Here is a 25,106-nt window from a genome sequence, read left to right on the forward strand (position 1 = left end):
CGCCTCAGTCCCCGGGACGCTCGACCCGGCGGCTACGCATTCTTCCGCTGGCCCCACACCCCCCACGACAGGCAGATCTTCCACGCCATCCCCAGGAGGCAGCGCTGAGCAGCCTCGATTGCCTCACCCTCCCCGGGGACAGATTCCTCGCGCCTGCAGCGCAATTTGGGGGCGCTGGTGGGGGACGCGGGACACGCGGCGGGCACCGCCTCCTCCACGGAGGGATGTTGTTCCCCCTCCGCCTCATTGGGACGGTGCCTCTTTTTGTTCCTGGGGGTGCGCTAAGGCAGGGAGACCTCCATGTCTGCCGAGGACTGCCGCTCCGCACCCCCCTTTTTCTTTTCTTGCCCGCGCCCGGGCCCCTCTGCGGTGTTGTTCAAGGGCTCGGGCACGGGCTCAGGGCACCCCGCGCTCGCCGGTGACTGGGTTGGGCCGAGCGCGGTGGTCAAACTTTCTGGCGCACCGAGGGGACCCGCCTCTGGATGTTTCGCCTTGTTCCGCGCCTTCTTTCCGGTCGGACGCTCTCCCCCCCCCCCCGCCAGAGGCCCTGAAAACAAAGGCCTCCGATGATGCCCGCGCACCTACGGCTCCCGGCACGCGGACGCAACTAGGGGGAGGGGTGGCGGCGGCGCCAGCCTTGGCCGCCTTCGGTGGTTTGGCGGCCTTGGAGGCGGGGCAGTTCTTGTGAACGTGCCCCACCTCCTTGCAGGCATGGCACCGCACGCCGTCCGACGTCCAGAAGACGCGGTAGGCAGTCCCCTCGTGCACCACATTAAAATACCCCTCTGTCGTCTCCTCCCGCGCCAGTCGGACAAAGAGCTGGCAGCGGAAAGAGAACACGTGGCGCAGGCTGTTCTCCCTGAGGCCGAGCGGTATGGGGTTGATCCCTGACCTTACCTCCCCCAGTTGGTGTAGGTGAGGGAGGAAGAGCTCAGCGGGAACAAAGGGCGGGACGTTTGATATGATGACCCTCTGCGCGATTGCCTCGAGAGGGTCCACCGGCAGGAACATCCCGCCCACCGTGAGCCCCTTTTCGAGGGCCAGGGACACCGCCCGCTCCGACCCCAGGAAGAACACGGCCTTCCCAGACATCTTGGAGGCTGCGACAATGGCCGAGGGGCCGACTACCCCAGCCATCGCCCGCACGCACTCCTCGATGCTCATTGTGGGGTGAGTGTAGCTCTTGACCCCGTGTTTCTTCGTTATTAGTGTAAAAGGTGGAAGGGCAGCGGGTGGTGCAGGAGGTGCCATGGATGTGGACACCGCCTGCGCATATGTCCTTGCTGGCCCCGCCACTGGCGTGGATGGGGTCGCCATCACGGGGTCCCTTTAAGGGCTACACCCACCCCAAAGTCACAGGCCTTAATGGTCTTGGTTGGCCTCGTTTAATATGACTGAGCAGAGGAGCACTTAACGAGGCACACCTCTCCCCTAGTTGGCAATTGGGGAGGGGACTTGCTCCCTCTGCTCAGTTGTCTCAATTGTTTTGTTTTTTTCCAATTTGGGAGGAAGGGCTCTCAGCGAGGGGGAGAAACAGAGAGTAACAGAGAAAGAGAGAGGGGGGTGGGAAGGGGGGGGAACTGCGAGGGCAGGTCTCCCCTCGCAGCTGTGGGTGGGTGCAATCCCCAGATGGCAAAACACAAATAGTCTTTGGGGTGGTCTTCGGGTGAGGGGAGAAGATGTCTTCACCTGGGGCAGCTAGAGCCACCCAGGCACACACTCCCGATGTTTACCGGGTGATTGAAGAAATCTTCAGCCTGGTAGCTCCAGTTACCCCAGGCTAGGCAATGTGGGGGGGGGTTCAATTGTGTGTGGGGCCTAGTTATAAGCAAGGCCCCCATACACACTATCCACACACACACACCCCCGGCGATGTTCCGGCCCTCAGTGGTCTTCTTTCCTCCCCCCACCGATACAACAAAGTCTATTGGGGACTGCACCAATACACCCACCTGTAGAATAGTAGAGTCTCCCTCCTTCCACACTGGATGTTGTTGTTGGTATTTCCCCCTCTCTCCAACTCTTTGTAGAATGGAAAAAGATGTTGAAAGATTTCTGCTTTCCTCCTCTCCCTCTGGGTGAAAGTTGGTGGTGAAGCCCCTTCCTTCCTTCTCTTCCTGGGCTGTTCTCAGGGCTCTCCAGGCCTTCCAAGGCAGGAGCTAAGGTTGGTAGCTGCTCCTCTCACTGCAGCTCAGCTCCAACTGAGCAGGACACGCCTCCACTGCTCTACCATTGGTTCCTTGTGCATGAAGCCCAAAAAGTTATTATGCAGGTGCAGCAGGTAATCAGGAAGGCGAATGGAATGTTGGCCTTCATTGCGAGAGGGATGGAGTACAAAAGCAGGGAGGTCCTGCTGCAACTGTACAGGGTATTGGTGAGGCCGCACCTGGAGTACTGCGTGCAGTTTTGGTCACCTTATTTAAGGAAGGATATACTAGCTTTGGAGGGGGTACAGAGACGATTCACTAGGCTGATTCCGGAGATGAGGGGGTTACCTTATGATGATAGATTGAGTAGACTGGGTCTTTACTCGTTGGAGTTCAGAAGGATGAGAGGTGATCTTATCGAAATATTTAAAATAATGAAAGGGATAGACAAGATAGAGGCAGAGAGGTTGTTTCCACTGGTCGGGGAGACTAAAACTAGGGGGCACAGTCTCAAAATACAGGGGAGCCAATTTAAAACCGAGTTGAGAAGGAATTTCTTCTCCCAGAGGGTTGTGAATCTGTGGAATTCTCTGCCCAAGGAAACAGTTGAGGCTAGCTCATTGAATGTATTCAAATCACAGATAGATAGATTTTTAACCAATAAGGGAATTAAGGGTTATGGGGAGCGGGCGGGTAAGTGGAGCTGAGTCCACAGCCAGATCAGCCATGTTCTTGTTGAATGGCGGAGCAGGCTCGAGGGGCTAGATGGCCTACTCCTGTTCGTAATTCTTATATGTTCTCCCTTACTCTCAATGACTATCTGTCCCACCTGTGACAGGGACTGTGGCTCTCGTATTGGACTGTTCAGTCATTCTAAGAGTGGAAGCAAGATTTCGAGGGACTGCCTATGATGACGGCGATGATGCTGGTGGTCAAAGATCATGTCTACAATGAGAAAAATATCCCTTTGGGGGACACGTTGTGCACAGGTGTCTGAATGCCAACATGGATGCAGTCTCTGGACTCGGAGAAAGACAACAATTCTGAAGACTTGTATTGCCTTTTCAGATTGCTGCTGATCATCAGTGATTTAGTTGCTGGCCCTGTTAAATAATGCATCTGTAACCACCTTGGTACATCTGTAGGCAGCATACTGACTAAGACTGCAGATGTCTCAAGTGCTATCCTGATACATAAACAATGAGTCTGATAATCAGTGTTGTACTGATGCTATTTAGTTTACAGAGGACTTCCAATCTCTGTCAGTCCCTCCTGCTAAACCCTAACCTCCTTTGGTAAAACTCCAGTCATTAAAAGGTAGCTGTTTCTGATCTTAGGTGGAACGCTACCTGGCATCATGAACAGCTCCTGGGGACCTGTGAAGTCCAGTGCGAGGGAGAATTGAATGCAGCCCTCAGTGAACACAAATCTAGGAAGTTGAAAAATAAATTGAAGCAACTGACCTTTAAATGAAGACTCCAGCTTGCTCACTGCTCCCTTGCCAGTCGAGTCTGTTTCGCTTTTGTGAGCTGAACTAGGGATATGTTACTGTTGCAATGTGGAGTGCTTCTCTCTTTAACTTACCAGCTTAATTGCCCTAATGCAGACTTGCACTTCAAATTCTTCCTTCAGCAATTGTGTTAATGTCAGAAAAGCAAGCGCTATACTGCAAAGCTGACAGTATTGGCCTTTTTGCACAGTTGCTGTCAATATAAACTTTATGCCGCCAGACGTCTCTTGCCTTGCCTTTGACTTTGCCACAGTCAGGATAACTACCTCGTTATCACATGAAATAATTAAATATAAAGCCTTTATCTGCTCTCCAGGATCTAACACTGAAGCACCAGCAATAAACCATTGTTTTTGTGTTGACTGTTGAGAGATCTTTTCTTGATTGTTCTGATACTAAAGTTTCTACAGGAGTCATCAGTATTCCATTGTCTAAACTAAAGGCTTTCTTTTGGAGGGGGGAGGAATCCCTGCTGGTAAAACATTTAACCAGCCACAGCTGTGCATCAGATTATGGAAATAGGAATGGTCTAATTCATATGATCCAGTGGTGGGTCTGATTTTATCAGTGCTGTTAAAGTTAATACTCACTCTGCATTTAAAGACCTATTTGTAAAAATGTCACATCTGTAAGAAAGTATCATTAAACATAAAAATCATTGTATAACTTTATATTGTAGCTTTCATGCATTCAGCCACCAAAGTGGCTTATTTTCTCACAGTAGGGAAAGCCAGAAAAGAATTGTTATCCACAATATTGATTAGGTCAGTCACAATCCAATACCTTGCAGATTTCACTGTCAGCATGTCTATTTTTAGTTTCTTAGACTGGGCTAATTGCAGTTTGCAATGATGTGACACTAAAATTATCTTCTAATTCCCATGTACCATGTACCAGCTTGCTTCAATTAGTAGCACTTTCCCCTCTGAATCAGAAGGTCACACAGGCTCAAGTCCACTAGCACATAATCTTAGCTGACATTTCAATGCAATTTTGCATTGTTGGTGGTACCGTCTTTCAGATGAGATGTTCTGCACGGTCTACCTGTGGTTTAGGTGGACATTAATGAAGATCAGAGGGCTTTTCTAGCAAACATTCCATCTCTGCAAAAACAGACCAGCTGATCATGTATCCATCTGCTTTTTGTGGGATCTTGCTGTGTATGTATTGGTGGTTGCATTTGCCTACTTATCAACAGTGAGTACACTTATATGAAGTGCTTTGAGATATTTCTAACAGATGGGAACAGGTACTTGTGTAGCGTGAATGTTACTTGCCACTTATCAGCTCAAGCCTGAATATAGTCCAGATCTTTCTGCATGTGGGCATGGACTGCTTCATTATCGGAGAAGGTGGAAATGGCACTGGACATTGTGCAGTCATCAGTGAACATCCCCACTTCTGATCTTGTGATGGGGGAAGGTCTTTGAAGCAGCTGAAGATGATTGGGCCTAGGACACTGTCCTGTGGAACTCCTGCAGCGATGTCCTGGGGCTATGATGATTGACCTCCAACAACCATGTTCCTTTGTGCTAGGTATGACGCCAGCCAGTAGAGAGTTTTCCCCCTTTCTCCCATTTACTTCAATTTACTAGTGCTCCTTGATACCACCCTCAGTCAAATACTGCCTTGATATCAAGGGCAGTCCCTCTCACCTCACCTCTGTAATTCAGCTCTTTCATCCTTTTTTGGACAAAGGCTGTAATGAGGTCTAGCGCTGAGTGGTCTTGGCGGAACCCAAATTGAGCATTGGTGAGCAGGTAATTGGTGAGGTGCCAACATCACCGTCGACGACATCTTCCATCATTTTTCTGATGATTGAGAGTAGACTGATGGGGTGGTAATTAGCCGGATTGGATTTGTCCTGCTTTTTATGGACAGAACATGCCTGGGAAGTTTTCTACAGTGTTGTAGCTGTACTGGAACAGCTTGGCTAGAGGCACAGCTAGTTCTGGAGCACAAGTCTTCAGCATAACAGCCAGGATGTTGCCGGGCCAATCGCCTTTGCAAACACTTCAGCATTGACTTTTGCAATCACGTTCTGGGCTCCGCCATTATTGAGGATGGGGATATTCATGGAGTCGCCTCCTCCCGTTAGTTGTTTAATAGTCCACCATCATTCACGACTGGATGTGGCAGGACTGCAGAGCTATGATTGTGGGATCGCTTAGCCCTGTCTATGGCATGCTGCTTCCGCTGTTTAGCACGCATGTAGTCCTGTGTTTCAACTTCCCCAGGTTGGCACCTCATTTTTAGGTATGCCTGTGCTGCTCCTGGCATTCTCTTCTGATCATAGGCAGTCCCTCAAAATCGAGGAAGACTTGCTTCCACTCCTAAAGTGAGTTTTTTGGTGGCTGAACAGTCCAACACAAGAGCCACAGACCTTGTCACAGGTGGGTCAGATATTCGTCGGGGGAGGAGGGGGGTGGCACTGATTTACCACACGTTCCTTCCGCTGCCTCCGCCTGACCTCTTCATGCTCGCAGCGTTGAGATTCGAAGAGCTCAATGTCCTCCCGGATGCACTTTCTCCATCTAGGGCGGTTTTCGGCCAGGGACTCCCAGGTATCAGTGGTGATGTCGCACTTCACCAGGGAGGCTTTGAGGATGTCCTTGTAACATTTCCGCTGCCCACTTTTGGCTCATTTGCCATGAAGGAGCTCTGCAATGAGCAATTGCTTAGGGAGGTTCATGTCTGGCATGCGAACTAAGTGGCCTGCCCAGCAAAGCTGATCGAGAGTGGTCAGTGCTTCAATGCTGGGGATGTTAACCTGGCCGAGGACACTGATGTTGGTGCGTCTGTCCTCCCAGGGGATTTGCAGGATCTTGCGGAGACATCGTTGGTGATATATCTCCATCGACTTGCTGTGTCTTCTGTACGTCGTCCATACCTCTGATCCATACAGGAGGGCAGGTATTACTACAGCCCTGTCGACCATGATTTTGGTGGTAGGTTTGAGGGCCTGGTCTTCGAACACTCTTTTCCTCAGGCAGCCAAAGACTGCACTGGCGCACTGGAGGCGATGTTGAATCTCCGCAAAAATGTCTGCCGAGATATGGGAAGTGGTCCACGTTGTCGAGGACCGCGCCGTGAATCTTGATGTCTGGGGAGCAGTGCTGTGCGGCGAGGACAGGCTGGTGGAGGACTTTTGTCTTACGGATGTTAAGCATGAGGCCCATGCTTTCATATGCCTCGGTGAAAACATTGACAATATCCTGGAGTTCAGCCTCAGAATGTGCGCAGACGCAGGCATCGTTCGCGTACTGCAGTTCAACGACAGAGGTTTGGGTGATCTTGGACCTGGCCTGGAGGCAGCGTAGGTTAAACAGCTTCCCACTGGTTCTGTAGTTTAGTTCCACTCCAGCGGGGAACTTGTTGACAGTGAAGTGGAGCATGGCAGAGAGGAAGATTGAGAAGAGGGTTGGAGCGATGACGCAACCCTGTTTGACCCTGGTCCGAACGTGGAATGGGTCTGTAAAATATCCACTGGTAAGGATCACAGCCTGCATGTCGTCATGGAGCAGGTGAAGGATGTTGACAAACTTTCGGGGGCATCCAAAACAGAGGAGGATACTCCATAAGCCCTCACGGTCGACAGTGTCAAAGGCCTTTGTAAGATCAAAAAAGGCCATGTATAAGGGCTGGTGTTGCTCCCTGCATTTTTCCTGCAGTGGTTATGCTGCAAAGATCATGTTCGTTGTTCCTCATAGGGGACGAAATCCGCACTGTGTCTCCGGGAGGAGTTCCTCGGCCACAGGGAGAAGACGGTTGAGACAACTTTCCCAGTGGTTGATAGCAGGGAGATTCCCCTGTATTTGCTGCAGTCAGATTTGTTCCCTTTTTAAAAAATGGAAGCGATCACTGCATCTCTGAGATCTCCGGGCATGCTATGCTCTCCTCCCTCCAAATGAGAGAGATGAGGTCATGTATCTGCGCCAACACTGCCTCTCCACCATATTTTAGTGCCTCGGCAGGAATTCCATCCACACCCATAGCCTTGTTATTCTTGAGCTGTTTTATGGCTTTGCCTACCTCGTGCAGCATTGGGGTTTCACTGAGGTAGTGGCGGGTTGCACGCTGTGGGATGGAGTCGAGAACACTCGAGTCGAAGGCAGAGTCTCGATTGAGGAGATCTTCAAAATGCTCCTTCCAGCGGGCCCTGATCAGTGTCCTTGATGAGTGTTTCCCCGTTGTTGGCCAGGAGTGGGGTGGGGCCTTGGGAGTTTGGACCGTAGGTGGCCTTCACTGCAATGAAGAATCCTCATGTGTCATGGCTGTCGGCTAGTTGTTGTATCACCTGCGCTTTCTCCATCCACCACCTGTTCTTTAGGTCCCGGGTTTTTTGTTATACCTCAGCCTTGAGCCGTCTATAATGTTGCTTTGTAGCTCCCGAGTTGGGTTGTTGCTTGAGGCTCAGAAATGCTCTGCGCTTACGATCTATTAGCTCTTGGATCTCCTGATCGTTTTCATCAAACCAATCCTGGTATTTTCTGGTTGAGTAACTAAGTGTCTCTTCACAGGCATTGGTTATGGAGGCCTGGAGGGCAGACCAAGTGCTGTGGGCATTGAGCATCTCAGAGTTATCAAGGCACGCCAGAATGGCTGTGAGGCGCTGGCTATATAGGGCTCTCTTAGCTGGGTCTTTAAGTGCCCTGTTATTAACTTTTTGCGGCACTGCTTCTGCTGTCCTCTCTGCTTTGAGGCTATGTTAATATTGATGACGGATCAGATTAGGCGATGGTCTGTCCAGCATTTGTCAGCTCCTGTCATGGCACGGGTGATGCGCACATCCTTGTGATTCCTGGCTCGGACGATGACATAGTCGAGCAGGTGCCAGTGTTTGGAGCGAGGGTGTTGCCACAATGCCTTGTATTTGTCCCTCTGGCGGAACAAGGTGTTGGTGATGAGGAGTTCATGTTCTAGACATTTTGTCAGGAGTAGGGTGCCATTGGAGTTGGATTTCCCTACCCCTCTCTGCCAATCACGCCTCCCTAGAGAGCTGTGTCTTTGCCGACCCTGGCATTAAAGTCCCCTAGGAGGATCAATTTGTCACCTGTGAGGGCATGGGACAGGGATGTCTCGTGGTTGGAATAAAAACCCTCTTTAGCCTCATATGTTGCATCGTGTGTTGGGGCGTACGCACTGATGACAATGGCACATTGGTTCCGGGATACGGTAAGGCGAAGGGTCATAAGGCGTTCGTTAATCCTGCAGGGGGAGTTTTTGAGGCGGCTGACCAGTTCATTTTTGATGGTGAAACCAACTCCATGAAGGCGGCGTTCTTCCTCTGGTTTTCCTTTCCAGCAAACGGTAAAACCTCCACCATATTTCTTGAGCTGGCCTTCCCCTGCTCGTCAGGTCTCGCTTAGGGCAGCGATGTCGATGTCAAATCGTCTAAGTTCCCGGGCAACCATGGCGGTGCAGTGTTCCGGCCCTTCGCTGTTGGAGTACTTTGAGTACTTTGCTGCTTTTGAGAAGATGGCCGCCGGGGTGGCAACTCCCTAAGGAGCTCCCCTGCCAAAACAACTTTACCCTCGTCATCTTCCGCCATCCGACAACTTTTCACCCTCAACCTCCCCCCTCCCACTGTCTAAACTTCCCCTAGCCTTAATAGACTCCAATAAGGGGTTCATTTTCTTAATAGTTTATTTTAAACCCTAATCCTACAAATCCCACAAATTCGGGCCTACTTCGGGCGCGAACCTTCCCTCCAAACATCCACGCCTCTCATCAACGACGACGACCTGACTATCAGACTACCAGCGACCGAGCCTTCTGCAATGGCGACCTGGACCTGGACCTTTTTCTTCGACGGCGATTGGGTCCCTTCAACGGCGATTGGGCCCCTCCAACGGTGATCGGACCCTCTCCAATGGTGATCGGACCCTTCCAACAGCGATCGGACCCCTCCAATGGCGATCGGGGCCCCTTCAATAGCGATTGGGTCTCCACTCCTCCAACAATGATTGGGCCATTCCCTACGACAACCAGATCCCCTCCAGTGGTGATTGGGCCTCCTCCAGCGGAGATCGGGCCTCCTTCAGCGACGGCAGCTGGGCCTCTCCTCCTCGGCGGCGATTGGGCCTCCTCCCCTTCAGCGATGACTGGGCCTTTCCTTCCCCACTAGTGACCTGACCACTTCTTCCCCAGCACATGGTGAATACCATGGTTGTGACCACCCTGACCTTCCACACTGAACTCCAGCAGACTGCTGACCCTCTCAATGCCTGTCCCCAACCAAACAGCAGGCCATCTACCATCAAGGGCACTACTCAGCGTCGAGCTTGCGGCCAACATCTCGCCAAAGGCAACTAGACTCATACAGCAGTGCCTGTTCTCCAGTCATCTTGGACCCCCTTGCCACTGGACCAAGACCTTGTTCAGCTAAGCCCATATGGTAATCGGTGTGCAACGACCACCCCACGCTGAAAGAACTCATGCAAAGGCATCTTCCACTCATCTAATATGAAGTTCGGGACCTGGAACGTCAGGACCCTAATGGACATTCTCTTCTACACTCCTCATTAAACCAGCGTTGGTCCCCTGGCTTAATGGTAATGGTAAAGTGAGGGATATGCCAGGCCATGAGGTTACAGATTGTGGTGGAATACAATTCTGCTGCTACTGATGGCCCACAGCACCTCATGGATGCCCAGTTTTAAGCTGCTAGATCTGTTCTGAATCTATCCCATTTAGCATGATGGTAGTGCTACACAACACGATGGAGGGTGTCCTCAGTGTGAAGCTGGAACTTTGTCTCCACAATGATTGTGTGGTGGTCACTGCTACGAATGTTGCCATGGCCAGATGCATCTGCGATAGTTAGATTGGTGAGGACGAGATCAAGTAGGTTTTTCCTCGTGTTGGTTCTCTTATCTCCTGCCGCAGGTCAAGTCAGACAGCTATATCCTTCAGGACTTGGCCAGCATTCAGCCTGCTCCAGCTTTTATTTGTATAAGTTGTGATGGAGAATGCTAATATTTAAACTTGCTCTATCAAGCCACTCTTGGTGATGGATATTGAAGTCCCCCACCCAGAGTACATTTTGTGCCCTTGCTACCCTCAGTGCTTCTTTCAAGTGGTGTTCAATATGGAAGAGTACTGATTTATCAGCTGAGGGAGGGCGGTAGGTGGTAATCAGCAGGAGGTTTCCTTGCCCATGCTTGACCCGAAGCCATGAGACTTCATTGGGTCCAGAGTCAATGTGAGGACTCCCAGGGCCACTCTCTCCCAACTGTATACTACTGTGCCGCTGAGCAGGGTATACCCAGGGATGTTGATGGAGGAATCTAGGACATTGGCTGAAAGGTATGATACTGTGAGTATGACTATGTCAGGCTCTTGCTTGATTAGTCTGTGGGACAACTCTCCCAATTTTGGCACAAGTCCCCAGATGTTGGTCTGGGGGATTTTGCAGGGTCGACCGCATTAGGTGTGTCGTTGCGGTGTCCATAACCAATGCCGAGGTCGATGCCGTGAGGTCCGTCCAGTTTTATTCTTCTTATTGTTTCTCAAAGCAGTTTGTTGCAACTGAGTGGCTTGTTAGGCCATTTCAGAGGGCTTCGTCATTTTCTTCGATAACCATGACAAACTGCACAGCAGAGTGAGAGCACTAAGGGCAATACGAATATTTCCTGAGACAGCAATATCTGTCTGAGTTAAGAGTCAACTGCCTTGCTGTGGGTCTGGAGTCACACATAGGCCAGACCGGGTAAGGACAGCAGATTTCCATCCCTAAAAGGCATTTGTGAACTAGATGGGGTTTTATGACAATCCAATAGTTTCATGGTCACCAATACTAATACTAGCTTTTTTTAAATTCAGATTTATTTAATATTCCCCAGCTGCTGTGGTGGGATTTGAACTCACGTCTCTGGATCATTAATCCAGGCCTCAATACCGTTCTCTAACTACTGTAGATTTTTCCCAATGTAAGTCCAGCTACATAGACCTTGTTTGTACCATTGCATATTGGGTTGATATTTCTTTGCTTTGTAGATACACCTTCACCTGCAGTTTTCCATAATTTCTCAGAATGTTATACAGATATTGTGATCACTATGTATCCTAGGTAAGTCCACCCATTCAGTGACACCAATGTTTCTGAAGTAATTGCATCAATTGATCCCTACATAGAACCACATAGAATTTACAACACAGAAATAGGCCCAACAGCTTAGCATATCATGAGCTAAAATGCTCTTTAAGTTAATTTTTCCCCTTTAGCATTCAGCCTGCTCCAGCTTTTATTTGTGTAAGTTGTGATGGAGAATGCTAATATTCAAACTTGCTCTATCTTGGCACTCAGACAGATAGTGCTGTCTCAGGAAATATTTGTATTGCCCTTAGTGCTCTCACTCTGCTGTGTAGTTTGTCATGGTTATCGAAGAAAATGATGAAGCTGAGGCATTTAAAGTGGTCAATCTGTTATAGAGTTTTCCTCTCCAGTTTAACATGCCTCACACACATAGAGGTTACAATAAGGAAACAGGCCATTCGGATCAATTAGTTCATGTCAGCGTGTACTCTCCAGGCGAGCACATGTTGAAGAGTCATAACCTTTGTATGTGAAACATCATCAATTTCTCTGAAAAAGCATTTTAAGATTTTAAACATTTTGGGTTAAATTTTGTGGTATACACTTAAAATTCTTATCTTTAAATCCCTCTATGGTCTTTTTTTAAATTAATTCATGGAATATGGACGTCGAAGGCAAGACCAGCATTTATTGCCTAGCCTTAATTGCCCTTGAGAAGGTGGTGATGAGCCACCTTCTTGAACTGCTGCAGTCCGTGTGGTGAAGGTAGTCCCACAGTGCTGTTAGGTAGGGAGTTCCAGAATTTTAGCCCAGCGACGATGAAGGAATGACAATATATTTCCAAGTCAGGATGGTGTATGACTTAGTGGGGAACATGGAGGTGGTGGTATTCCCATGCACCTGCTGCCCTTGTCCTTCTAGGTGGTCGAGTTTGCTGGTTTGAGGGGTGCTGTTAAAAAAGCCTTGGCAAGTTGCTGCAGTGCATCTTGTAGATGGTGCTCATTTCTTACCTGTACTTATCTCTATATCCTCCTCTAGCTCTACACCCCGCCCCTTCAAATTCTCTATTCACCAGTTGGTGTGGTGCATATGGATGCAGTTATTCCTAAGATTAAAAATTTTGGTTGCAAAACATTTCATATCAAAGACATAGATGGCTGAAAGTATCAGTAGCCAGGGCAGGGGGAGGAGTATTCAAATCACTGTGGGAGATGTGGAGGAGTGCTACAGGAGGTTAAATAAAGGAAGATTCCCATTTTTCACTCAGAGTCACGCTGTTCAATAGTTCTGCATGGAAAGAAGTAACAAAGTGATCAAATGGTATCTCTTGTGAGAAGGACATCTGCACAGATAAGGAAGAACATTTCTGCTGTCAGGAGGTTTGCTGAGATAAGTGCACATTGCGTTAGCTACATCAAGTGCAATGTTATGACAGGCCTGAAACAAACACTTTCATTTCAAACAGCTGTACATTTATTCAGTTTATTAGTTGAGAATCCTCCAGTTTTTCACACGATCATATGCACATGTAGTGCATATTAGAGCATCGAGCCGTTTGGCTCCTGAAGTCTGCTCCATTGATGGATGTGCAATCTGCCCTATCATGGATTCCACTCCACCCACCTGTGTTGATTTTGATAGAAATGATTCCCTCAGGCATATTTTTGAGGATATCTTTATTTTGAAATGTAAATTGAGAATAGATCCTGTATAGGTTTGTCAGTTTTTCCATATTGTGGTGATACAATCAATAGAAAATTCAATGCTTTGCTGCAGTGACAGGAATATTTGATTCTATAGATACTACATATCCACATCCTTTATTTACTTCCTTGTTTAAAATCCAGAACAGGTATAATATGTGAGCAATAATGATACTGTACTGTTTCACTTTGCTTTACCGACTGATATGAGAGGTCCTAAAGGGTGGTGACGCACTCTGCAAACATGGCAAGGCTTCTACTAAATACTTATCCTTATGAGCATGCAGCACAGCTTTTACCGACAAAAAGTCTTGTCTGTTATTTCTGTCCAGCCAGATGCATTGCAGTCATGTGGAAAATTTGCTGTTGCTAATGTGTGGCAGGTGAATGCCCAGTCCTGGATTGTGCTCTGGTTGTAGAAAATGTTATTAATTGTGATATTCTCAGTTTACAGAGGAGCACTCTGAGTAAAATATTTGTGAGGATTTGGAAATGAGAAAGGAATACATTTCCAGATATCCTGCATTGAACTATAATTAGAAATGAGTCCTGAACTGAATTGAGAATGCCAAATATCCTCTGTTTGGCCATTGCATGATTTTCCCGAATTCCCAAACATCATGTTTCACATCTAAATAGAATCATGCAAGACAATAACATGAAGTAGTACAGCTTTTACAAAGTATTATTTTATTACTTGACATTGACTCTACAAGTCTTTGTAATAATCTTACATGCACATTAATATAAATAGCATGAAAGTGAAAATATTTTCAGAACTATAGAAAGTATTTATTTGGCAACCTAATTCAAATTCTTGATTATCATTCTTACTGAAAAAATGACTAATTACTTGCAACCATTTAGCATGTCTAAATGGCTAATACTGTACAAAATGGAAATGTTATTACCTGACATCATTGAAAAACTTGTACCTAATTTGAAAAGATTATGCAAAAATATGTCGCACATTGCTATTATCTTGCAAATGCATTCATTTGGTCCTCATTTACATCCTGGCTTTATCGTCTATTTTAGTTGACACACTAAATAAGATGGAATTGCAAATCAGCCCTGGTAGTTATTGCACTTTGCACAGTATCAAAGATATGCAGAGTTTCTGAGGTTTTTGATTAAAGCTGTGATCAAGCACATTCCGTACTAAACTACAGAGGGTGCATTGTAAAAGAAACACAATGCCTTGGGAACATAGTTAAATGCTCTTTAGCCCACCATTTCTATCATCATTGCTATTGTCATTAGGCTTTGCTAAAATGTTATTTCCTTGCTTTTTCTTCCAGAAAACAATCTGTTTCTGGCATACTTTGAGATTACTAAGACATTCACATTTCCAAGTGTCATTGACAAGATCTGTTATTAAGTGCATGTGTTCTATTCTGTGTGAATGACTTTTTATTTCATTTATAGCATATTTGACATTAGCATGTGACACAGCTGAACCAAACTTGACACAAGTACACATTTGCACCAGTATTATCACAAGGAATGTTGTAGCTTCTCTTTCTGGGTCAGATTAAATCACTTTGAAAAAAAAGTTATTTATTGGTTGACAGATTAATGCAGCATGTTGCAGACTATTTTTTAAATCAGCCATAATGAAAAATATATGCAAATGAACGAAAAGGCTTGAAATATTAAGGTGTGATTTTCTTCAGAGTGAAATCCCTCTTGTCGATGGTTTTAGCAACAATAAAGATTGGCGTGAGTACAAAATGGGAAATCCTATTTTGGTTACTAACATCTCGGCAAATTCCAAATTTTGTTTAATATCTATAAATTTTAGCTGTTTGGAACCAAAATTCATGACATGATATGATGTAGCTATTAGACGTGATGACCTAGAAATTAAATCATGCCCGAATTGGGATGTAATTCTAGTGCAGCAGCAGTACCGTGACAAATTGGTCCATCAGCCTCATTTGTTTATTAACGGTAGCTCGTCAGACCCAAGGAGCAGCAAGATCATCAGGTTCCTGCTGCTCTCGGCTCCACAATAAGCTAAGTAAAACATTACAAACTTACCTGTGTGGTGGAAGCCTCCACCGGTGGTTTGGCTGCTAACTGCCTGAAGAAACCATGCGCCGTGCATGTTGCAATCAGTCGCCATTGAATTTGCAAAGGTGGGGGAGCCTTAGGCCCCCTGGTCACAGTGTGAGGCTGAACCAGAACATTCACAACCTTGGCATCCTATTTGATCCTGAGATGAGCTTCCAACCCTACATCAGTTCCATCACCAAAACCGTCGACTTCCACCTCCATAACATCGCCTGTCTTTGCCCTAGTCTTAGCTTATCTGCTACAAAACCCTTATTCATGCTTTCTTTACCTCTAGACTCGACTATTTCAATGTTCTCCTGGCTGGCCTTCCATCTTGGACGCTCCATAAACTCGAGCTCATCCAAAACTTTGTTGCCCATAACCTAACTCGCACCAAGTCCTGTTCATCCATCACCCATCTGTTCGCTGATCTAGCTTGTCTCCCAGCCTGGCAGTGCCTCGATTTTAAAATTCTCATCATTGTTTACAAATCCCTCCATGGGTTCTTGTCCCTCCCTATCTCTACAACCCTCCGAGATCTCTGCACTCCTGCAATTCCAACCTCTTGCGCATCCCCGATTTTCATTGTCCCACCATTACCAACCGTGCCTTCAGCTGCCTAGGCCCTAAGCTCTAGAATTCACCTGCTAAACTTCTCCACTTCTCTGCCTCTCTCTCCTCCGTTAACATGCTCCTTAAAACCTATCTCTTTGACAAGCTTTAGATCACCTGTCCTAATATCACCTTATGTGGTTCGGTATCAAATTTTGCTTGTTAACACTCCTGTGAAGAATCTTAGGACATTTTACTATGCTAAAGGCGCTCTATAAATGCAAGTTGTTGATGTATTTGCATATGCAAAGAGCCTATGCCTGTTTCAGGAGCACTCTCTGGATGCCTATGGAGCAGAACTTTACCAATTAAAGCTTGTGACGCACTTCCGGTGCAGAATGAGCACACACATATCACCATATTTGGACTCATATGTGCCCGTTTTACGCCTATAATATGGTGCAATGAATCCAATTTCGAGCCCGATATCATGACATCACTAAGATAATAGGGGTATTCCTCTAATCTGATTCTCTCAGTGGGGTGCGTCAATTAAAGGGAATGCTTGGCCGGAATCTTCTCAGCCCTGCGATCGCAGACCCGACACAAAGCGGCGGACCAGTTAATTAAGATGCTTAAGAGGTAATTTAAAGGTATTTAACAGGATTTTACCCAGGAACTTAACATTTTACCAAGTTTTCAATGAGTTTTCTGTCCCTCGGGTCTCATGCCAGGTAAGTGGAGTCGAGTTCTCAGTGTCTCTCCATTGCTTTGGTTAGTTGACAGCTGCGGAAGTGGTATAAAATTGACCATTTCACAGCTTTTCACTTTCCAATGTCAGAAGCTGAAGCCTTTAGAATTTGGAAGAAACTTTTGAGCTGTATGCAATTTGGAAGTGTTTTCAGTGAACTCTCTATTCACTGTCACCTCCTTGGAGCAACCTCTCTCACCATTGACAGATCGCTTCTGTCATCTCAACCTCACCTGCCATCTATTCCATCAGCATCGGTGCCCTTGAAAAAATCTCATCTTGGTCCTCAGAATCCTGATCCAACACCAACATCACCAACAACAACACCAACCTTCTCCGCAATCACTTGATGCTGCACAGGACACAGGGTTTCGGCACCTGACCACATTGCTGCCCGGGAGGCCAGGGATGACCCCACCATGGCCACATTTACTTCACTTGATGCTGTACACCTTGGCTGCCACATGGTGCGCCAGGCTGGCTTCGCCCCACATCAGCACCATAAAGCATCCCTGCAATTCCCAAACAATTCCTTACACTCATCACCATTGTGCAGGATACCCTTATGTCTGAACATTCACTACAACTCACTAAGCCACTTCAAAAGGTGCACACAAATCTGTACAAGAACACAAAGTGTTCAAAATAAAAATTTCAATGTTTGACAACGCATTAGCAAAAACTCTATATGAACATTGGCTAAAAGACCCAAGTGCCTACCCTTGGTGTTGTTAGTTGATATGATTGGACAAGGATGATGGTGAGTGAGAGCGATGGCTAGTGAGTAATGTAGGTATAAAGAGAGAGCAATGGGTGGAGGTGCAAGGCTAGTTGGCTGTGCAGGAGTAGGGAATGGAAGGCAGAGTGATGGGGATGTGATGAGTGGCACAGCAGGATGAGATTGAGTTTGGGTTTGCAGTTATGTTTCATTAAAGTTGATAAAAATTCTCAATTTGTTTAAAAAGTTTCTAAGTGTTGTTAAAAAGTCTAAGGTGTAGATCAATAATAGATTATAAAAGTTTCCCCAATTGTTTAAAAGTTAAGATTGATTAAAAGTTTTTTTTAAAAGAAGAATTAAAAGTCGATTAAAAGTTTAGTGCAGGAGTCCCTCCGGGCCAAGGTAGAAATGGGCCTGTGCAGAGGTTCCTTCAGCCCGGGACAGAAGCGGGCCAGCGCAGGGCCCACACAGATCCGTTGGGCGAGCTGACCAGGCCGAAGACAGCTCCGTGGGTTTTTTGGCACCGAGCGACACCCAGTCGGTCGGCGCTGCTACCCTCACTCTCCTTGGCTTGTTGTCCGTTTTCCTTAGTGTGTGTGCCCCGGGCTCAGGGCCCTGCCATGTGTCCTGGGCGGTGCCAGGCCAGGCCCGGTTCCCTGAGCAGTCCCGGTTTCCCACTGTGTTTCCCGGGCGGTGCCGGGCTCGGTCCCCGGGTGGGGGGGGTGCTCCTCCTCACAGCGTGGAGCCTCGCTAGATGGCTCAGGTTGCAAGCCTCGAACAGGAGTCGCAGGTCGGTGTGAGGTCCCTTCGGCCGGGGAGAAGTGGGCCAGCACAGGGTCCCTTCGGCCCGGAGAGAAGTGGGCCGGCACGGGGTCCCTTCGGTCCAGGGTAGAAGCGGGCCGGCACGGGGTCCCTTCGGCCTGAGTTAGAAGCAGGCTGGCATGGGGTCCCTTCGACCTGGGGTAGAAGCAGGCTGGCACGGGGTCCCTTCGGCCTGGGGTAGAAGCAGGCTGGCACGGGGTCCCTTCGGCCTGGGGTAGAAGCAGGCTGGCACGGGGTCCCTTCGGCCTGGGGTAGAAGCAGGCTGGCATGGGGTCCCTTCGGCCTGAGTTAGAAGCAGGCTGGCATGGGGTCCCTTCGACCTGGGGTAGAAGCAGGCTGGCACGGGGTCCCTTCAGCCTGAGGTAGAAGCAGGCCGTCACGGGCTCCCTTCGGTCCGGGGTAGAAGCGGACCGGCGCCAGGACCATGGTATGGCCTCAGAGGCAGACTGACTCTCGGCAAATTTAAACAAATGGGAATTTTTATCAACTTTTAACTTTTAAAATAACTTTGGCAGTGACCTTCCTAATGCCTGTCCCCCAACCAAGTCTCGGGCCATCCACCATCAATGACGCTACTCGGCGTCGAGCTTGCGGCCAACACTTCGCCGTAGGCAATTAGGCTTACACAGCTGTGCTTGGTCTCCAGTTGTCTTGGACCTTCTTGCCACTGGACCAAGACCTTGTTCAGCTAAGCCCGTGTGGTTGCCGGTGTGCAGCGGCCTCCCCACGTTAAAAGAACTCACGCACAGGCATCTTCCCCTTCATCATTATGAAGTTCAGGACCTGGAACGTCAGCACCCTCATGGACAATTCCAACAGCAACAGGCCAGAACGCCACACCGCCAAAGTTGCCCGGGAACTCAGACGTTTTGACATTGACATCGCTGCCCTAAGTGAGACCTGGTGGGCAGGGGAAGGCCAGTTGAAGGAACATGATGGAGGTTACACCTTCTTCTGGAAAGGGAAACCAGAGGCAGAACGGCACCTTCATGGCGTTAGCTTTGCCATCAAAAATGAGCTGGTCAACCGCCTCAAAGACTCCCCCTGTGGGGTTAACGAACGCCTCATGACTCTTCATATTCCCCTATCCTGGAACCAATGCGCCACAGTCATCAGTGCGTACGCCCTTACATTAGATGCAATGGATGAAACTAAAGAGGGTTTTTATTACAACCTCGAGACATCCTTGTCCCGTGTCCCCACAGGAGACAAATTGATCCTCCTCGGTGACTTCAACGCCAGGGTCGGCAAGGGCACAGCCCTCTGGGGAGACGTGATTAGCAGAGAGGGGGTAGGGAAAGCCAACTCCAGTGGTACCCGACTCCTGTCAAAATGTCTCGAACATGAACTCCTCATCACCAACACCCTGTTCCGTCAGAGGGACAAATACGAGGCATCGTGGCAACACCTTTGCTCCAAACACTGGCACCTGCTTGACTATATCATCCTCCGAGCCAGGGATCGCAAGGATGTGCGCATCACCCACGCCATGACAGGAGCTGACAACTGCAGGATGGGCCACCATCTAATCCGATCAATCATCAACATTAACATAGCCCCAAAGCAGAGGGGACAGCAGAAGCAGTTCCGCAAAAAAGTTAATGCCGGGGCACTTAGCGACCCAGCTAAAAGAGCCCTATACAGCCAGCGCCTCACAGCCAATCTGGCATGCCTTGAAACATAGAAACGTAGAAAATAGGTGCAGGAGTAGGCCATTCAGCCCTTCGAGCCTGCACCACCATTCAATGAGTTCATGGCTGAACATGTAACTTCAGTACCCCATTCCTGCTTTCTCACCATGCCCCTTGATCCCCCTAGTAGTAAGGACTACATCTAACTCCTTTTTGAATATATTTAGTGAATTGGCCTCAACAACTTTCTGTGGTAGAGAATTCCACAGGTTCACCACTCTCTGGGTGAAGAAGTTTCTCCTCATCTCGGTCCTAAATGGCTTACCCCTTATCCTTAGACTGTGACCCCTGGTTCTGGACTTCCCCAACATTAGGAACATTCTTCCTGCATCTAACCTGTCTAAACCCGTCAGAATTTTAAACGTTTCTATGAGATCCTCTCTCATTCTTCTGAACTCCAGTGAATACAAGCCCAGTTGATCCAGTCTTTCTTGATATGTAAGTCCCGCCATCCCGGGAATCAGTATGTTGAACCTTCACTGCACTCCCTCAATAGCAAGAATGTCCTTCCTCAAGTTAGGAGACCAAACTGTACACAATACTCCAGGTGTGGCCTCACCAAGGCCCTGTAAAACTGTAATAACACCTCCCTGCCCCTGTACTCAAATCCCCTCGCTGTGAAGGCCAACATGCCATTTGCTTTCTTAACCGCCTGCTGTACCTGCATGCCAACCTTGATGACCCTGAGATGCTGCATGTCCTCCAGGCCTCGATAACCAGTGCCTGTGAAGAGACACTTGGTCACTCTACCAGAAATCATCAGGACTGGTTTGATGAAAATGATCAGGAGATCGAAGAACTAATAGATCGCAAGCGCAAAGCATTTCTGAGCCTCAAGCAACAACCCAACTTGGGAGCTGCAAAATTACAGACGGCTCAAGGCTCAGGTCCAACATAAAACCTGGGACCTAAAGAACAGGTGGTGGATGGAGAAAGCACAGAAGATACAACAACTGACCGACAGCCCAATATGCAAGGGTTCTTCACTACAGTCATGGCCATCTACGATCCAAACTCCCAAGGCCCCATCCCACTCCTGGCCAAGAACGGGGAAACACTCATCAAGGACACCGAGGCTGTCAGGGCCCAATAGAAGGAGCACTTTGAAGATTTCCTCAATCGAGACTCTGCCTTTGACTCGAGTGTTCTCGACTCCATCCCGCAGCATGCGACACACCACCAATTCACTGAAACTCCAATGTTGCAAGAGGTAGGCAAAGCCATAAAACAGCTCAAGAATAACAAGGCTACGGGTGCGGATGGAATCCCTGCTGAGGCACTGAAATATGGTGGAGAAGCGCTGTTGGCGCGGATACATGACCTCATCTCTCTCATCTGGAGGGTGGAGAGCATGCCGGGAGATCTCAGAGATGCAGTGATTGAGACCATTTTTCAAAAAGGGGACAAGTCCGACTGCGGCAACTACAGGGGAATCTCCTGCTATCAGCCACTGGGAAAGTTGTCGATAGAGTTCTCCTCAATCGTCTTCTCCCTGTCGCCGAGGAGCTCCTCCCGGAATCACAGTGCCCTATGGGGCACAACAGACATGATCTTTGCAGCGCAACAGCTGCAGAAAAAATGCAGGGAACAGTGCCAGCCCTTATACATGGCCTTTTTCGAACTTACAAAGGCCTTTGACACTGTCAACCGTGAGGGTCTGTGGAGCGTCCTCCTCCGTTTTGGATGCCCCCAAAAGTTTGTCAACATCCTTCGCCTGCCTCACGACGACATGCAGGCCGTGATCCTTACCAACTGATTCATTACAGACCCAATTCATGTACGGACCGGGGTCAAACAGGGCTACATCATCGCTCCAACCCTCTTCTCAATCTTCCTCACCGCCATGCTTCATCTCACAATCAACAAGCTCCCTGCTGGAGTGGAACTAAACTACAGAACCAGTGGGAAGCTGTTTAACCTACGCTGCCTCCAGGCCAGGTCCAAGATCACCCCAACCTCTGTCGTTGAGCTGCAGCACGCGGACGACGCCTGCGTCTGCGCACATTCAGAGGCTGAACTTCAGGATATAGTCAATGTATTCACTGAGGCATATGAAATACGCTTAACATCCGTAAGACAAAGGTCCTCCACCAACCTGTCCCCGTTGCACAGCACTGCCCTCCAATCATCAAGATTCACGATGCGGCCCTCGGCAACGTGGACCATTTCCCATATCTAGGGAGCCTCTTATCAACAAAGGCAGACATTGATGCGGAGATTCAACATCGCCTCCAGTGCACCAGTGCAACCTTCAGCCGTCTGAGGAAAAGAGTGTTTAAAGCCCTCAAATCTACCACCAAGCTCATGGTCTACAGGGCTGTAGTAATACCCACCCTTCTGTATGGATCTGAGGCATGAACGATGTATAGAAGGCACCTCTAGTCGCTGGAGATATATCACCATCAATGTCTCCGCAAGATCCTGCAAATCTTCTGGAGGACAGGCGCACCAATGTTAGTGTCCTTGTTCAGGCAAACATCCCCAGTATTGAAGCACTGACCACCCTCGATCAGCTTCGCTGGGCAGACCACATAGTTCTCATGCCAGATACGAGACTTCCTAAGCAATTGCTTTATGCGGAGCTCCTTCATGGTAAACGAGCTAAAGGTGGGCAGCGGAAATGTTACAAGGACACCCTCAAAGCCTCCCTGGTAAAGTGCGACATCACCACTGACACCTGGGAGACCCTGGCTGAAGATCGCCCAAGTTGGAGAAAGTGCATCCGGGAGGGCGTTGAGCTCTTCGAGTCTCAATGCAAAGAGCATGTAGAGGTCTAGCGCAGGCAGCGGTAGGAGCACACGGCAAACCAGCCCCACCCACCTGTTCCCTCGACGAATATCTGTCCCACCTGTAACAGGGTCTGTGGCTCTTGTATTGGACAGTTCAGCCATCAAAGAACTCACTTTGGGAGAGGAAGCAAGTCTTCCTCGATTCCGAAGGACCGACTCTGATGATGATATGTTTCGTGATCTACTGAAATCATTGAAAGGTTTGTGTCACTGCAGCCAGGTTTTTCTGCTAACATCCCTGCTTGTGCCCTTCTGTGCAATGTTCAACTAGGCTGCGTTGGTGTCCTGGGGTGGTTTCTTCCGCTCATTGGAAGGGAAGAGAACCTCCGTGAGTGCCGTGACCCCCTCCATAAGCATCTGGAGGGAGTCATGGGAAAGCCTACGTGCAGCCATGCACCTCTGTGTAGTGTTTGTCAGTGTTTGCAGCACTTCAATCCTGTCGAACACTGAGAGAACACAGGGGTCAACTTTCGGCCTGAGTTGCTCCTATTTTTTTGGAGCAACTAGTTTAGAATGGAGTATCTTAGAAATTGCAATTCTCAGCATTTAGTTTGCTCCAGTTCTAGTGAATTAGAACAGTTTCATTTTAGAACAGATTTATTTTTTCAAAAGGGGCGTGTCCAGCCACTTACGCCTGTTTTGCAAGTTTAGGCAGTAAAATCTTACTCCAAACTAACTTAGAATGGAGTAAGTGTAGATTTTTGTACGTTCAGAAAAACCTTGCCTACACTTAGAAAATCAGGCGTCGGGTATGAGAGATGGTGGGCGGGGGGGAGGGGAGGGAAGTTTACAAACATTAAACACTTCACTTCTACAAATAAAGAGCCACCATCAATAATAAATGATAAATAAATCAATAAATCAACCAAAAAATCAATTAAAAAAAATAAAAATAAATAAATAAAATAAAAAAATAAAAAAATTACGTTTCTACTCACCGACTGCAGCACCGGGAGCCCTCCAACAGCATGCTGGGACGGCCCCCCCCATGCCAGTGTCTCTCGCTCTCTCTCTCTGTCAGTGCCATTGTCTCCCTGTGTTTCTGACAGCGAGGGGTGGGGGGAGGAAGGGGGGAGGTGGGAGGGAGAGGGAGGGGGTGAGGAGGGAGGGAGAGGGAGGGGGGAAGAGGGAGGGGGAAGAGGGAGGGGGAAGAGGGAGGGGGAAGAGGGAGGGGGAAGAGGGAGGGGGAAGAGGGAGGGGGAAGAGGGAGGGGGAAGAGGGAGGGAGAGGAGGAGGTGGGGAAGAGGGGGGGAAAGAGGAGGAGGGGGAAAAGAGGAGGGGGGAAGAGGGGGAAAAGAGGAGGGGGGAAGAGGGGGAAAAGAGGAGGGAGGGAAGAGGAGGGGGAGGGAGGGAAGAGGAGGGGGATGGAGGGAAGAGGAGGGGGATGGAGGGAAGAGGAGGGGGAGGGAGGGAAGAGGAGGGGGAGGGAGGGAAGAGGAGTGGGGAGGGAGGGGAGGGAAGGTAGAGGAGGAGAAAGGAGGGGGAGGGGGAGGGGGGAGAGGAGGAGAGGAGAGGGGTGGAGGGGGGGGAGAGGAGGAGAGGAGGGGAGCCGGAGTGGGACAGTCAGCCTGGCCTGCTACTTTCAGGGATCTGTGCTCAAGCACTCCAAGGTCCCTTTGTTCATCTACACTATTAAGTGGCCTAATGCTTAATGTGTATACCCTTTCCTTATTAGCCCTCCCAAAGTGCATCACCTCATACTTCTTTGAATTAAATTCCATTTGCCACTGCTCTGCCCACCTGACCAGTAGATTGATATCCTCCTGCAGCCCATGACTTTCCCCTTCATTATCAACCACACAGCCAATTTTAGTGATGTCTGCAAACTTCTTAATCATATTCCCTATATTCAAATCTAAATTGTTGATATATACCACAAAAAGTAAGGGTCCCAGCACTGAGCTCTGCGGAACCCCACTGGAAACATCCTTCCAGTCACAAAAACATCCATCAATCATTACCCTTTGCTTCCTGCCGCCAAGCCAATTTTGGATCCAACTTGCCACTTTGTCCTGTATCCCATGGGTTTAAACCTTCATGACCAGTCTACCATGTGGGACCTTATCAAAAGCTTTGCTAAAGTCCATATATACTACATTGTACGCACTACCCTCATCAACCCTCTTGGTTACCTCCTCAAAAAATTCAATCAGGTTAGTCAGACACGATCTTCCCTTAACAAATCTGTGCTGACTGTCCCTAATTAATCCTTGCCTTTCCAACTGCAGATTTATCCTGTCTTTCAGGATTTTTTCCAATAATTTTCCCACCACTGAGGTTAGGCGGACAGGCCTGTAATTACTCGGCCTATCCCTTTCTCCCTTCTT

The sequence above is a fragment of the Pristiophorus japonicus genome, chromosome 4 (assembly GCF_044704955.1).
Source record: "Pristiophorus japonicus isolate sPriJap1 chromosome 4, sPriJap1.hap1, whole genome shotgun sequence".
Lineage (NCBI taxonomy): Eukaryota > Metazoa > Chordata > Chondrichthyes > Pristiophoridae > Pristiophorus > Pristiophorus japonicus.